The sequence below is a fragment of the Drosophila nasuta genome, chromosome 3, assembly GCF_023558535.2.
Source record: "Drosophila nasuta strain 15112-1781.00 chromosome 3, ASM2355853v1, whole genome shotgun sequence".
NCBI classification, from domain to species: Eukaryota; Metazoa; Arthropoda; class Insecta; order Diptera; family Drosophilidae; genus Drosophila; species Drosophila nasuta.
Window position 1 is genome coordinate 4,676,467 of NC_083457.1, and position 12,244 is coordinate 4,688,710.

The window sequence follows — 12,244 nt, forward strand, 5'->3', positions numbered from 1 at the left end:
CAGAAGAAACTCTCGCAGTCGCTGCTCTGCTCGCGTCGGATGCATTGCAAAATGCCGGCTAAATTGAAGCATTCCCATTTACTTCCGCTGCTGGCGCCAGCCAAACACGAAGTTGTCTCCCTCTCTCTCTCTCTCTCGCTTTTTCGTTCCCTTCTTTCTCTCTCGTGTTCTGTTTAGTTTTCGTCACAGTTACTGCTTGTGTATGAATATTTTTAAATTTTATTCAACTGATCACAAAGAGTTCGTAAAACTCTTTTTGCACATTTTCTATAACTGCTGCTGCTTCTGCTTCTGCTGCTGCTGCTGCTGCCGAAGGCGACGCCAATTCGGGGGAATTCCTTTGTGCGAATTTGCTGCTGCAATCAAAAAAGCAAAGGCGTCGACGACGCTGTCGCTGTCGCTGTCGACGACGCAGTCGCTGACTTGTTGATGAGCAACGACAAAAACGACGAATCGTTATGTGCGCATCTAACGGCGTTCGGCGTTCGGTATTCGATGTTCGGCACTTCGGCAACTACGACAACAACAATGCAAAGAGAGTCGGCTTCCATTCAATCGGCTCTCTCTCCTGTTCGCTCTCTTATTGCGTGTAACTTCACTGCAGGCAGCGACGCGAAGCGTCTCGACACGATGTCGGCAGAGTCGGCAAAGCTGGTGCCTGGTGCAAAGTTTACTATGCCAATGCACTCAACGGTAAGTCGACGTCGTCGTCGTCATCGTCTGGCGCCCAATGCTCGTCCCCACACTCTGCACTTTTGCATTCTTTGCAATGCAGTAACAGCAGCAGCAGCAGCAGCAGGAGTCGTCGCCGTCGCCGCAGCTGCAGCCATAAGGCAGCAGAGCGCCGACGCAGCATTGCACTCTCTCTCTCTCGTTCTGTCTCTCGCTCACTCTCTCCCATTGATTGGCGTTCACTGAGCCACCTTCACCTTCACCAGCTGACGTCGCTGCTGCTGTTGCTGCTACTGCAATAACTGCGCTTTGAAGTTTTGCCCAGGTCGCGATGCACACAGCAGTTCTCGTTGGGCAAGTCCCCGACAAGTTGGCATTCAGTTGAAACGCAACGTTCGCCAGCTGCGGTTGCCCAGCGGCGACAGTTCTGTTCTGTTCAAATTCAATCCAGCAGCAGAAGTAGAAGCAGACGGAAGTGGAGACAGTGACAGAGACTGAGACTGAGCAGCAGCACTTTGGAAGCAGTCAAACAGTTGAGCAGTCGAACATTTGAGCAGTCGAGCAGTCGAGTTTGGCCGCTCAGCCGAAAAGGTCGACAGGCAAGGCAACGCAACAGTGACGCAGCGATGCGATTATTTGCGAAACGTTGCGCATACGCATTGTCTAACGGTACACACTAACGTTACATTAGTCAACAGTGATGCCAACAGTCAAATTTAAACAAAAATTAAATACAAAAATGAGTTTCAAGTGATTGATCAGCACATATAACAATAATAAATTACTGTCAAACCAAACAGACAACAAATTGTGTGTACTTTGTTAATTCTCAAATTCAATGTTAAATGTGTAACGCGAGACGCTCAAATCAATTTCGTCGTAAATCCTGCTCGGCGTGTACATTTTTGCCATTAACAAATAATGTAACTAAAAACTGAAAAATTGAAACAAATCCCAAACAAAGAAATAAGAAAAACACAACAAGCAGTAAAACTGCAAGCGTTGGAAATTCCTGAATAAAACAGAATTCATAAGCAGGTGAGTGCTAATAATATGATATTGAAATGGTATTATAATGTGATATTATATGATATCTCTCCGTAATTTCCTTTTGCCAATATTTAACTTTTTGGGTAGATAAGAATTGTAGAATTTGCTGAGCACGCAAATTACAATAATAATTTGCAAATATTTTCTATTCATGGATTGTCGAAAAAAGATTCAGAAATTTCAACCTCAAGAGTAAACAACTAGATAACGTTTCAGAGATTCCTCAAGAAATTGAAACAGTATTGAGTGAAGATAATATTCTTTATTTGTAGATTGCTCTTTTAACTGGTCAATAACCATTAGCGATTTGTTGTTATTTGTTTGTTTTTGCCATTTAAAGCGATAAATGGTGTTAAATAGTTTGACTTTTTAACATCTTTCGTTACCAGTTTTCCCAGTGTCGAGTTCCTTAGCCGTGAATTAAACGTTTCAAGAGCTGCAAACTTATTTTAAAGTTATTTCTTGCCACAATATCTTATCAGCTAGTAGACAGTTATTAGCCGGGTGACAGAGGAAGGAAGGAAAGAGGAGAGAGCACTGAGAGAGAGAAAAAGAGTGTGAGATATGAGGCCATGTTATCAGCACTTTGCTGCAATCCAAATGACAATTTCATTTGGCGCGCATTTCGATGCCCCTCCCCCTCCTCTCTACCCCTTTCAATGTCCCTGAGGCATTTTCTCAATTGCATTCGCTGATAAGCAAATTAGCTTGCCAACTGGCCTAATAATTGAGTCTGCGCTGCGCTGGCCAAAAGAGTGTTGGCCAACAATGTGGCAAGGGGGAAAAGGTGTGTGTGTGGGGGGTAACTTTACCTGAATTCGCATTGGAAGGCGAGAGGGGGCGTTAACCAGTCGAGCTAACTTCTAAGCGCTTTAGCCGCCATCGACTGAGCAAAGCATTTTAGCCACAAGCGGTTCTCACATTTGTCATGAAACAGGAGGAAAAAAAACAGCAAATTTGAAGAAGCAAAAAAAAGGTAGAAAGGAAAAAATCATAATAAAGAAAAGTGGCCGCAAAGAGTGCTTAAAAAATGGAAACAGATGAGTGTGGGGGAGGAGGGAGGGGTGAGGCAAGGTGGGCAGGTGAACTAGCCGAAAAATGAACAAAAAAGTAACAGAAACAACAAGAGAAGGAAAATAAAAAAAAGTAAAGAATTTCTACTTATAACGAGTTTTTATTACAAACGCGCGAAAGCGGCGCACAAACAAACTCAAAAAAATATTCTCCCCAAGAACCGAACCCCGAGCCCCGAACCCCGACCCCGCCCCCAACTCCGCAACAGCCGAAAATGTATTAAAAAAGTAGTAAAAATAAGTAAAAATGGGCAACGTCGTCGGTCTAACAAAATTCCAAAAGGAGTGTCTAGGTCGAAGGGTGAGAAGGGTTGGGTGATGGGGGGGGAGTGCACATAAAAAGTAACAGCATTTTTGCCTAGCAGACAACTGCACAGTGGGACAGACAGACAGACGAAGGCAGATGAAGAGCAAGACTGCGAAAGCATGAAGCAACATTATTCAAAAGAAAGCCAAGTTAAGGCATGCCGAGCACACACACTTACACACATAGAAATGACTAGCTAGAGAGTGAGAGAATGAGTAAGAGAGAGCGAGAAAGACAGACAAAAGCAGCATAATGCAGCGACAGCAGAGACAGCAAGGGAGAGAAGGTGGAGGAGGAAGAGGAGTTGGAGAGCGGCACAGTTACAACTACAATGCTGGATCGGACCAAGTATTAAACATCACAGGGCAGCAGCAGCAGCAACACTAGCAATAGCAACAACAACAACAACAGCGACGCCAGCAGCGCCAGCAACAACAATTACAACTACAACAACAAGCACATGCCGACATTCTTTCATTCGTACAACGACCTCGACTTTGATTTGCAGTTTTAGCAAGCAAAGAATTTGCAAGTGAGCGAACGAGAGCGACGAGAGCAGCCAAAGCAAATTGTAAAGAGCACAGCAAAGTGGCCCACAAAGAGAACAGCAAAAAGAAATGGGCAGCCGACAAACGGCCTCTAGACGACCTACACGCGTGAGCAACAAAACACGAGGAGAGCGCGAGAGCCAGACCGAGAGCCAGAGCGAGAGAGAGCGAGTGTGAACGAAACCATTTTAGCTTTCGTCTCGTGTCGTCGTTTTGCATCGTGTCTTGTCATCGGGTGGACTCTGCTGCTGTCTCTGCCGCTGCCGCTGCCTCTGTCGCTGCTTTACTATATTGCTGCTGCTGCTGCTGCTGGCTGGAAGCTTCGCAATGTCGTTGGCTCGCCAACTTCATTCATTCGTGCTACGCGTCTCGTCTGTGCCGGTCGTCAAACGCTGCTTTTTGCTTTTGACTTTGTTCAATTGTCAATTTGCCCCTCAGCCATATATTTACTTTCTCACACTATTAACACCCACACACATACACACACACACACAGAGAGTGGAGAACTGTTGGTGCTAAGAAAGAAAGAAAGACAAAGCAGTGCTAAAAGTGCTAAATCAAAAGTGAGCAACAACAATAATATAATATTAACTGTAACAACTACAAGTACAAAGTATACATACATATACATATAAACAACAAGAAAACAAGTCAAAAAGCCGACGACGCCTGTCTGTGTGTGCTAAAAGTCGCCAAAAAGTTAACGACAACACACGTTACCCACACAATAAAAAAAGCTTGACTATCGCACACTCACACACACACACACAGACGCAGAGAGACAACTGAGGCCGGCCAGACAACTCACACATACACTCACACAGGCAAACGCATAGAGACGCACACACAAGTGTAAAGGCGACTTCAGCTAGCAGTTAGCAGCTACAGTTATCAAATGTGGCTGCTGCCGGCCTGTCAACTCGCCCAGACAGACACAGAGACGCAAAGAGTGCGGCCACAGTGACAGCGACAGCGACGGCGAGAGAGAGCGAGGCAGATTAAAGAGTAAGAGAGGTAGAGCTGAGCAAGCGAGGGGCGCTTGTATTTATGTACATAATTCATACGAGAGTATGTGCAATGTTTGTGCTTGACTTGACGACTTGGCGACTTTGGCGTATCAGCTAACCGGATGTTGATTTGTTGGCCATGCCACAAACACAACGCAACAACGCAACACACGGCAACCATCTTAAAAGGCAATGCAGCGTCATAAAAAAATGGCATTTGGAACATCCTTAAAAGATGAAAAAGAATGCCAAATGACGAGAGATAAAAGCCGATGCCTCGGACAATGCAACAAAATGTTGAATGCATCTGAAAATCAACAGTGCAACATTTAGAACAAAGTTACCGCCTCGATGCTTTCCCAAGACTCTCTCTCTTTCTTCACTTCTATATACTGATAAACTAAAGTGTATAAAGAAAAACATCGGTGGAACTGAAAGTCTCATCGCAAACTGGTAAGCAAGAAGTTAAAGCTTCATTTTGATAGAACTCGGAAAAATTGGATTTTAAAGAAAAACTAAACTAAATTTTAAAATAATATTATGAATTTTAATATTATTAGTGTTGATGTTGAGCAAAATACTAAAGCTTAGGAAAACATTCTATAAATAATAATAATTATGACTTGAGAGAAAATTGGGAATCAATTTTTGAGGTAAAATATCAGAGCTTAGGAAAATCTATCCATAACTAATTTGATATTATCTTAGAGAAACGGAAATAAAACGTTCTATGAATATTATGATATAAAAATATTAATATTATTATTAATATTGCTTTGATAGAAACTTGGGAAGAAATTGCTGAGATAAAATATCTAAGCTTAGCTAAACTATCCCTAACTAGTTAGATATTATACAATTATTATATTTAATCTTAGGAAAACTTAAATAAAACGTTCTACGAATAATATGCAATTATTAATATTATAAATTTTAATAGAAAATTGGGACAAAATTACTGAGATAAAATGCCATAAGTGAGGAAAAAATTAATATTATTTTTAAAGATAAATGAAAGAAGAAAGAAGATTTAATTTCTTTAAGTTGAGAACTTGGTAAAGTATGCAAACTGATGATCATAATGCTAAGTACTACAGCAATCAGTTGGTCGTAAAAAACCAAGTTAGACTTGCATAGAAATGCTCAGAGATCCGCATTCAAGCAGAAAAAGGGGGCACGTCGAACTCTTCGTCTCTGCTGCCACTCTACTCGACTCTCTCTCTCTTGCTTTTGTGCCGAGTCGTGCCCCAAAAGCGTGCTAATAAAACATTTAATTAAAACATTAAGCGGCAAAAGCGCCGTCGACGTCACATAATTAAACTGTAGCACCTGAACGACCAGTTAGAGAGCTTGTTTGCCCCCAACTTCCATTCACACACAGTTATGCAAACGTTGGTGCGAGTGTGTGAGTGTGTTAGTGTGTGTAGTACAGTTATATAGCCTCGAAAAAGACTGTCGACAATTGTAGTAAAAGTTTATCGCCCGCATTAAAAAACCATGGATTAAAATTCTACTTCAAATGGGCGAAATGAAAAAAAGAAGAAAAAAATGTATTTTATTCGACATGTTTTTTAGTTTCCACATCTTTTTTTTTGTCGTTTGCTTTCTTTATTCCATGGCACCCACATTTTCTTCTTGGGTTCTTCGGCTTCCTCTGCGCTCCGCGCTCTCTGCTTAGTTGCAATAAAGATAAGAGCCCAGTTAGCAGCTCTCTACCTGCATTTGCCAAGTGGATCTGCCTTGCGAGTGTGTGTGTGTGTGTGTGTGTGTGTGTGTGTGTGTGTGTGTGTGTTTGTGTGTGTCGGTTGGTTAACAAATGTTGTCCACTAATTGCAGCGGCAAACATTTTTCGGCTATCTATCTCTATATCTAGTGCTATTAAGGGGCGTGGCAAGGGCATGAGGTAGGCAAAAAGTCAGACAGACATGCAGACATTTTCATATAAAATGCATGAGCACGAAACCAATTCAATAGCCAAAAATAGAGATGGAACCAGGCACCAGGCATCGGCCCATGGAATCGGTAAGAGGGAGTTGACTGTCGAGTGACTGTCGCACTGTAGTTGTAGTTGTAGTTGTCGTTGTCGTTTGTAGCTGGCGATATCAAAAAGAGCAAGCAAAAAAAAAAAAAAAAGATGAAGCTGAAAGCAAATTACACGACAGCAGCCAGCAAACTTATAGATACAAGATACGATGACGAGTACAAAAAAAAGAAGAATAAGAAATGTAGAGAGAGGGATGGAGAGAAAAAGCGAGAAATTTGCACGATTAAAAAAAAAAGTAATGACAGAAATGGGTCGATCGGGGGGAGAGAAGAGAATAGGAGAGAAGGCAATCGAATGAAGGGAGGCAGCAAAAAGTTTTCGAATTAATTTATTGATACGACGATAAGGAAATGGAAATGGAAATGCCATTCTGAGCCAGCCCGAAAATTCAAGTTGAAACTTTGCCTTAATCAAATGGGTGCAAAAATTTAAAAGCCAAATGAAAGTTCGGGGCGCCATTAAAATGATTTGTGACGTGTTGAACAGTTGAGAGCAAAAAGAGGAGAAAAACAGTTGCAACTTGGGTCAGTCCAAGCAAGCGAAAAAGTGTATAAAGAAATGGAGAGAGAGAAAGAAAGATTGATCGCAGCGATGCGTCATGATGCGTTGCTCATACGCAACGTTGACAACAGCTGGCATTGAAAGCACACTTCAGCTTTGTTGTTTTATCATTTCTTTTTTCGAGTCTGTATATTTACTTATGCTAAATAAAGAAGAAGCCAACGAAATTCGCTTTGTATACGATTAAAACAAATGTTAATGCGAATTAAAAAGTGGCAAATTCGCAAAGTAAAGATAAACAAGACAAATAAAAAGAAGAATATTCAATTCTATAAGCAAAAGTAAAGAATAGTTCAGTTCCAGAATTAATAAATTGATTTTGATAGCTATAGAAAATACGTTGATACGAAGTAAGAATAAGCAGAAACAGAGAATAGAATAAGGTAGCTGCATTATATACATTTGTAATAAATACACAAATATATGCACATAAGTAAAGAGCATCTTCCCTTCTCTCTTTCTCCCTCTCTCTCTCTGTCTCTGTCTCAGCAACTGTCTCCCGTTGTGAGCTCTATCTTTATCGCCAGTTGATACTTGTGTTCAATAGCATTTCGATAACATTTCGCTCTGACTTTGACTTTGCACATTTCTCTATACATTCTATAGCTTTGTTGTTGTTATTTGTTGCTGCGGTTCCTCTCGTTATTGTTGCTGCTGCTGCTGTTACTGTTGCTGCTGCTGATACGACGCTTTAAACAACAAAAAATGCAAATTTTATTTCTGTTTTTATATTTATACGCTTGTTTTTTGCTTCTATTTGTGCTGTGCGCGATTCAAATAGTGCGCGAGTGAGTTTTGTTGTTTTGTTGTTTTGGGTTATTTGATTTTTTCGATTTGTTTTAAAACGCTGCTGCACGGATTTATTTATTGTGTCATTCAGCGTTCAGCTCTTCCTTCCTTCCCACTTCCATTTGTATCTGCAACTGTATCTGTATTTGTATCTGTATCTGAAACTGAATCAGTGTTGTCTCTTTTTGTAGCTGTGGATGATGCTATTTTATTTGTGTAATGGCCATGCTGTTTATTTATTGTCGTTGCTGCTCCTCTTTTTTAGATCCCAGCTCTCCAGCAACTGCTGCAATTTATTGTAGCCAAAAGCAAAGGCTAATAAAATATTGAAATATAACCATTCTGCATGATTTTTGGTTCAAGTGTAACTCGTATCTCTATCTCTATCTCCATTTCTATTTCTGTTACTATTTTCTATTTCCCCCCTTTTGGTCTCTTTCAATGCATAAATAACATACGTTGCCATAGTTTTCTGCACTTCAGTTTAGATAACTGCAATTTGAGATTTAATTGACAACATCAACTGGGGAATTGATAGAATTGTAGCAATTTCAATTGCTTGTTTCGACAGTTTTAGGGATTAGTTGTGATATACGAGTATTTGTATGTATTTTGCCGCTCAGTTGCTTACAACTGACCTCACTCTATTGACAATCAACATTGGACAATTGTGTACAAGTTAAGACAGCCATTAACAGCAAATTTGTTTCGTTTTCGTTGCTCAATCGTAAAGGTTTCAACTACGAAAATAGAACAACAAAATAAAGTAAGGGAAAATGATAATGATTACAAATGAAAACATCTCAGAAAGTATAACAAATTCGGTTTTTATTTTACTTTCAATATTATTTTTTGATTTATTTGTATTTAGTAAATGTTCTTAAATTAATAATAACTCTGTTTATTAATACAACAACTATTTAATATGGAGTCAAATGAAAACAAATATTAATATATAGCAAATTCATTTTTCACTTTAGTTTATTTTGCTTTTGTTCATTTATGTTTTAGGTGTAAGAATATAAAACAAGGAATTATTAAGGAAATGAAATACAAATTAAGTTTATGTTAAGAATATCTCAAAAAGCTTACGAACATAACAATTGATTTAAGTTGAAATAATTTCAATATTCTACATTCATTGCAAAGAAGTTAACTTTTAGGAAGAATTAAATATGATGAAATATGTGATTTGAGTTACAAGGAGTTTAAGAAATTTAAATCTTGTTTATTTTAAAATCGTAAATAGAAAAATTAAAATTGAAAAATCATTCAATGAAATATAAGTTTATTCTATTGTTGAAAAGAATTCAAAAAAGTTGAAACAATTGAATTTGTATCTACAGTTTTCTTAAGGGTTGATAATGATAGTGAAAAGAGCAACAAGAGCTTGATAATAAATTTGCGCTATGATGATGATGCCACATTCTGAGCGGGGGGGGAGGCTAGTGGCCAACTGTTTGTACAATTTGAACACGTTTTAAGGCCACAAAGCAGCTGTTAAATTTACGAGGCTGAAACAGTCTTTGGAATAGCTAAAAACGTTTATGTGCGCATTCAGTAAAGTTGGCGTTGCATAGTTTGGGGCGTTAAAGCAGCCACTTAACATGCAACATTTCAGTTGGCTGCCACTTGAAAGTGGCAACACATGCTCTAAAATGACTGTTTGCCTCAAATTGCGGCGGCTATTTTCATGGGCATTACGTCAACGCAGATACACAGCGAATGAGTGAACAGAGAACACAGAACAGAGAGAGACAGATAGAGAGAGAATACGAGGGAGAGATACTTGTTTTGTAGATACAAATATATGCAGGCCCCACATGTTTGGTGTAGGCTTTTGCATATGCGAATTGGCGTCGCTATTCGCAATTTGCGATACATAAAAACTGCTGTAAACAAATAAAGACGAACGCACAAAAAACTGTGAGGCAAAAAGCAAATAAAACATAAACAAAAGAACAACACAAACAAACGCCAAGTGCGATGAGCGATGACGACAACAGTCAAAAGTTTTTCACCTTCCTTTCCTAGTCTCCCAGCTTGAGGCAGAAGCCAACAACAAACAACAAACAGCAACAGCAACAGCTTGTCAACATTGTTAACGGTAGCGTTACTTTAATATGCAACGCGTGTGTTCCTAAAATATAAAAAATCTTTTAACTGTTTATCGCCTTGTCACACCCACGCACTTTACAGCAACGCTTTGAAATCAGCTTCACTTACTTTATTTTTATTTTCATTTTCATGTCAAATGTTTTTTTGAAATGGATTCAAAGGTGGTTAAAAAGGTTCGATTACTTTAGTAAAATTTCTGGAATTTGCAGTTTGAGTGAAGTGAACTCAATTTGTCTTCAAAGTATTTCTAAAGCAAAGCAAAGATGAATTCTAAAATAAGTTTTACATTTTACGATATAGTCGAGTAGCTTGAAAAGTTCTAAAACACTATTTTTTTGTGTCTAACGTTTTTAATTAATTTCAGTTCCTTAAAATTAATTTATTTTGGAATTATAAAATATGGAGAATGAGTTAGATTTTGTGCAGAAGTGCTTTACAACATTACTATTCACAGCTATTGTGGCTCAAATTTGAAGAAATATTTTAAACATTTATTTATTTATTTCACTTTGTTAATGTATTTCACAGTGCTTTAAAAATAAATCATTTTCTAACTACACACCAGCATTGTTCAACAATTATCATAGATTAGAAATTTTTTATATAATAGGTATTTCAATATTGATAACGTTTTAGTATTTTAATACTGATCCTTTTTATCGTTGTCTAAAGTGAAGAGGTTAAATAATTTACAGTTTTTTTTTAAATCAAATGAATTATTGACACCAATAATCAGATATTGAAACTATTTTATATACTAAGTAATTTAATGTTGATTACTTTTTAGTATTTAAATACTGAACTCTTTCTAGTTGTTAAGTAATATGAATGTGACCATATTCTGTCTTTAAAAATAAATCATTTTCGAATTAGAATTCGTGGGAAATGGATTAAATAAAGAGTAACAATGATCACATACTAGAAGTATTTTAAAAATGTAGTATTTCAACATTGATATATTTGTAGTATTTTAATACTGAAATCTGAACTAGCTGTAGAATGAATTAGATAATGAGTTAACATGATTATTCCCATTAACATTATCAGATATTAGAAGTATTTTAAATATTTTAATATTGATTGAATACTAAACTCTTTCTAGTCTAGTGATAACTTTTTTAGTTCATCACCATCTCCTTTATTTTTCAACTCTTACGCTTATTGAAAGTAGTTGGCAAATTATTTAATGAGTTTTGAAAAGAAAAGAGTGAAGCATGACGCAGATGAAAACACACACATTAAAAGCAAACACCTGTCGTCAGTTGGCAGTTGACTGTCGCCTGTTGCTGATATCACCTTTGCTTGTCACTGAGTTGTGATGTGATGCGAAGTTGCCTTTGTGCTGAGCCCCGCCCACAGACTGTGCTCCGTGTTGGAGGAGAGATTTAATGTGGCGCACATAAATTTAGCAAATCAAAAACGCGTTTTTATGGCTCTTCACGCTGATGTATTCCATCTGCCAGTCCAACTGTCCTGTCCGCCTGAGTTTGCGTCCGAAAACGTTGAAGTTTCTGCGGCCAGAGCTAACAAAATTTATTGCATTTACAAGCACATTACAAACGCTCAAACGCAACGCTCACGTAGTTGCCGCAATGTGGCATGGCTCGGTTGGACTTGCCTCAAATTGTGTCGACCAATTCCCAGCAGCCACATAAAAGCGCGTTTCACGTCCTGCCACATTGAGGCAGACGCTGCGGCGCCAAAAGTGAAGAATTTCCCTTCCCTTCTCTCTCTCTTTCTCATGCTCTCTACCCCTCTTTGTCTCCCTAAATCCCACAGCTAGTTGCAAGATTGATGGTCCGTTGAATTGTTCGTTCTGTTGCTGCTGTTTCTCATCGGAAGTTTTGCAACGCTTGCAACTTACAATATGAATTACTCATTGCTCATTTTTAGCAGCAATTTATTGTCATTGTTGCTGTTGTTGCTGTTGCTTTTCATGTTCTTCTCTGCAATATTCATTGCAATCTCTCTTCGTGCACTTTTTTTTTGTGCGCCTTGCACGTTTCACTTATTTTATTTGTAGCTTTCAAGACGCTTTTTTATGTCTGTCGTCGGCATAGTGCCGCAGCATATTT

General features: G+C 38.7%; 1 long non-coding RNA gene across 4 annotated transcripts in view; it reads left to right on the forward strand.

The window, feature by feature from the left end:
- The first annotated feature begins 1,046 nt into the window (after positions 1-1,046).
- LOC132791710 (uncharacterized) overlaps positions 1,047-12,244 on the forward strand; it is a 66,961-nt gene continuing 55,763 nt past the window's right edge. For 2 of the 4 annotated variants that reach the window (XR_009632934.1, XR_009632933.1), the window contains exon 1: positions 3,010-5,110. This is a non-coding gene — a long non-coding RNA (uncharacterized LOC132791710). Of the gene's footprint in view, positions 1,711-3,009; positions 5,111-12,244 lie in introns of those variants that run through there. The other 2 variants (XR_009632932.1, XR_009632931.1) reach the window with 2 other exon arrangements.